The sequence below is a fragment of the Vigna radiata genome, unplaced genomic scaffold (assembly GCF_000741045.1).
Source record: "Vigna radiata var. radiata cultivar VC1973A unplaced genomic scaffold, Vradiata_ver6 scaffold_23, whole genome shotgun sequence".
Taxonomy (NCBI): Eukaryota; Viridiplantae; Streptophyta; class Magnoliopsida; order Fabales; family Fabaceae; genus Vigna; species Vigna radiata.
In genome coordinates this window covers 529,417-534,128 of record NW_014541837.1, presented here as the reverse complement: position 1 = coordinate 534,128, position 4,712 = coordinate 529,417, and the positions used below count along the sequence as shown (strand labels likewise).

Genomic DNA, 4,712 nt, shown 5'->3' with positions numbered 1-4,712 from the left:
GATGACGAAGCAGCCCGTTAATTTTTCTCTCATCTGCATGTCATCTAAGGTTTTTAGCATCTTTGGGATTCGCAAACAAACGCTTAAGTCTGGACACTATTGGAAGGTACCAAACTACTTTCAAAGCAGATCCATTTTTTTCTATCTGACCATTATCCTCACTATTGTTTTTTGACTTGTATCTTGATAAGCCACATTTAGGACACTTTGTCAAAAATTCAAACTCTTTCCTATATAAAATGTAGTCATTGGGAGAAGCATGTATCCTTTTATACTCCATATCCATTGGACAAAGAATTTTCTTCGCATCATAATTACGAGTGGGTAGTGTATTTCCATCTGGCAGCATTTCATTCAACAACGTCAACAATTCTGTAAAACTCTTATCAGTCCATCCATTGCTAGCCTTCAAATTCACGAGCCTTAACACCGTTGACAAACGTGTGAACTTAGTTGAACAGACATACAAAGGTGTTTCCGCATCAGTCGACATCGTCTCATACACATGAGCTTTGGCAAAATTTTTTGCTCTAACATCGCGGATCATGTCCTCTAATTTGTCTTCATCCAGTCGATATTCTTCCATGGTGGAATCAATAACATTTTCAGTTTGGGAGTCAGTGGGAAAATGCATTTCTTCGTCGTGCCATATCCATGTTGTATAGCATCTTAGGAAACCATCACAGATAAGATGTTCTCTAATTTGGGTTGCGTTCAACTTTCTCCCATTCAAACAATTCACACAAGGACATCTAAACGTCACTTCCTCATCACTTCTCCCCTCATTACGTTGCGCAAATTGTATAAATTCCTCTACACCTCTCTCGTACTCAGCACTAATGCGTGATAAATTAATCAAATTTCGATCCATTCCTAAATATTACAAAATTTCACCTATATAATTTTATATATTAAATCAATTCCGTCATACAATCAATTTAGTCATACAATCAATTCAGTCATACAATCATTCAATTAATAAGCATTCTTATGATCACAACAAACATTGAATCACACATAATTGCATATATTCAACATACAAAAATTAAAAATTTACAAAAAAAGTTAATTAAAAAAAATGCATGTTGTAATAATAAAGTTAAATTTTAAATAATTATTTATACTTTTAAAAAAAATTCACGATGCTTTCATACTAAAATGGATACTGGTAGTTTCCCAAAGTTGAAACACACTATGAGAGTATTGGGTCTAAGACTATTGATTGAAATCATGGCTCAGTGACAAAAATTTCAATGAATACCTTTAAAGAATACATACAAACCAAGCATTTCAATGAATACATTCAAACATTCAAACCTAGCATTTCAATATAGCACAAAAATTTCATCAGAGAAGAAAATAGAATGTACCCGGGGTAGTAGAGATGGCGCGGCGGTAGAGATGGTGCAGCGGCAGAGATGGTGCGACAACAATGGATGGCGCGACAAACTGCAGATGGCGCAGTGGCAGAGGATGGTCTGCGACGGAGAAAGATGGCGCGGCAGTAGCGGAAATTCGCGGAGGCAGAGGAGAAAGCTTCTGTTTCAGAATCGCGTGGAGAAGATGAAATTGTTCAAACTTTTTTTTAACCTATTTACTAGTATAAGCCGCAGTTGTAAATAAAATCGTTGTCATATAGTAGTATAGGTCGCGGTTGATTAGGCAACCGTAGCATATTCTCCTTAAAAAAATAAACCATAATGGTATATTTGAAATTTCTTTCAAACTATATGCCGCGATTCAACGCCGAACCGCGGTCTATTCCCTTAAATATTTAAAATTTATTCAGATAAGAGAATAAGCCCCCAACTGCCTTCCCAACTACCTTTTGGGGAATGTCAGAGGTAGCAGGGAGAATAGGTCGCGGTTGCTCAGTGGAATCGCGACCTATTTCCCCTGCTACCTCCTGACATTCCCCATCAGTCAGCCCCTGCAATAAATTGGCAGGGGAATAGGCCGCAGTTCCTCTGAGCAATCGCGGCCTATTCCCCTGCCAATTTATTGCAGGTGCTGACTGATGAGGAATGTCAGAAGGTCGCAAGGGGAATAGGCTGCGGTTGCACAGAGAACCACGGCCTATTCTCCTGCTATTTAATTTTTTTTTCTGACATGGGGTCAAAGGCAGAAAGTTGACTGGGGTATAGGCCGCGGTTCCCCTTTGAACCGCGGCCTTTAAATTTGAATTATTTACAAAATTGCCACCGCACACCATTATGTTGCGGTTTCTGGTGAACCGTGGCATAATGTGTGCTGTAAAAAGCCAATTTTTTACTAGTGAGAGATGAAAGTTTGGCATATATAAATATATATATATATATATTAAAAACAAGTGGTGGGGATTACATATATTGTATGTATATATTTTTTTTTCTTATGAAAAGTATTTGATATCTTTTCTTATAAAATTTATTTGAAATTATTGTAAAAGTAATACAAAATATCCTTAATTATCCTTGTAGGTTTAACTAATTTTATTTTAACTAAAACTTCTAGAAATTTTGTTTAAATTTTGTTTTTAATAGTTTGATTAAATTATTTATACTATTATATAAAAGAAATATTTTTTATAACTTAATTATATAATTTTATCCTCTACTTAATTAAAAACAATTTATTATTTTATAAAATATACAATAGTGAAATATCTAAATGCAAAAGTAATGTATGTTTATTTTCTTAACGTAAAAATAATAGTATAAATTTGTTAAAAAAATATTTATCTTTTACATTTGTACAAATTATAATATTTTAATAGTATTAAAATGTTAAGTTGTTGATGGAAAATGATAAAATGCCCTAATATAGTACAGATGAAGATCTTCGGTAAATTCAAATAAAACAATCATATTAATTTAACTTTTCCTTGTTACTTAAGAGTGTGTTTGATTTAAAAGATTTATTGTTAGAAAAGATTAAGAGAGATGGATTTGCACCGATTTATCGCATTCCAATTCAATGATTTGTGCATGAACCTGGATCATCACGGGTTCGAGCTGGGTTTAAAAAAATTGTATTTTTTTTATGCGGGTTAGATTTCAACTGGCTCATTTAAAAGTGTTGCTCCCTCTATCTCCCCTTTTCCACCCTCCACCTCCCCAAGTTTCAATTTTTTTTTATTTTATTACAAAAATATCCTTTTTTTTTTTTTTTACTTTTTTAACCTTTTTATTTCTTTTACTCTCTCCTCTCTCACTTTCCCACCTTCCAACTCTCCTTCTCATTAGATTCCCACCCCCTGAACTCAACATCTGTTTCTCATCCAGCGACTCTTACTTCTTTTTTCTCCATATCCATTTCTCATCCAACAACTCTTTTTTTTTTTCTTGATATCCATTTGTTCTTCATTTTATTCCCGCAGCCCTACCCTCACGGTGGTGTATTCCCGATGGCCAGCTTGATATAATGGTACATTGCAGCCAGATAATCTCGCTTCATACAACATTCGACCACCACCAACACCGCCTGACGAATGTCATCAAGAAGAACCTTCTTCCTACAAAACTTGAACAACGAATTCAAGTAACGCGCACACTGCTTAAACGTAGCAACCATGGACTTCCCCTTAGTCGTGCCCTTCTCCGACTCAAGCTTCTCATGCAACTCTTGTTTCCACTTGTTCAGGAGCTTCTTAAAAAACACTAGAATCTTATCCTCGTCGCACAACTCCTCAAAATTCGCCTTCATACGGTTCAAATTTTTATCGGTATCGGCACCGCTAGAGCCTCCCTCGCTCAAGTCGTTGTCACCACCTCCACCCTCTCGGTCCTCTGTGGCACCGTCGTCGGGCTTCTGGCTCCTCCTCTCGCCCATGATCCCGGTCTTCTAGCGCTTCCAGAGCTCAACAATGTCGTGCAGGAAGTCGTTGATCTGCCCCTCGATCATGTCGTTGTCCACCTCAAACACGCCAGCCTTGAGAACGTGCTTCAGGCGGTCCAGCCTGGCATCATCGTCCTCCTCGAAGAGCGTGGCTGGCTGATTCAGGAAGCGGAGCCGGCAGATGACCTCAGGTTTCAGGAGGATGAGGTTGCTGATTGATGGGTGTCGCGGTCCATACAAATTTGATTGCATATTAGAAATGCAGTATAGCTAGGGAATGACCCCTAAGTCGTCTCCCAAAGACCAATTTTGCGGTTCGAGAATCGAGTCTAACACGAAAGGGGGGGGTTTGAAAGTGTGTTGCAAAATTTAACGATCTCAATATAAAGACACAAATGCAAACAAACTAATTAAAGCTAGCATGGTAATTAAACTAACAATATTAAAAACCTTAGACAACATTCAAATATCAAATACTCTTGCAAAAAATTTAACAAACACAGTTAAAATTAATTAAACTTCACACTAATTCAAACACATTAAACTCAACCTATCAACCAAATTAATTAAAAACCAAGGAAACCAACAAGCCTAATTTAATCCTAACAAATTAATTGACATGATGGCAATTAAAAAATGAATTTAAAAGTCCAATTGGCCAAAGAAAGAGCACATGGCTGTGGGAAATGTTCAAGGGTCCAACTCCAGAATTCTATCTTCACTTAACCACCAAATGTGTTGTCTTTTGTCTCATGTGCACCAATTCTCAAAACAAATTAAAATATGCTTAAACATCCAATTGAAAACTGTGCCTTAGCCTTCTCCATGCAACAAAGAAATGAATTTACACACCCAAGCACACAATTTACGTGAGCAATGCAAGAGACTTCTACAAA

At 36.7% G+C, this 4,712-nt stretch overlaps 1 pseudogene; it reads right to left on the bottom strand.

Moving 5' to 3' along the window:
• Window positions 1–2,984: 2,984 nt before the first annotated feature.
• LOC106778503 overlaps window positions 2,985–4,712 on the bottom strand; it is a 9,181-nt pseudogene continuing 7,453 nt past the window's right edge.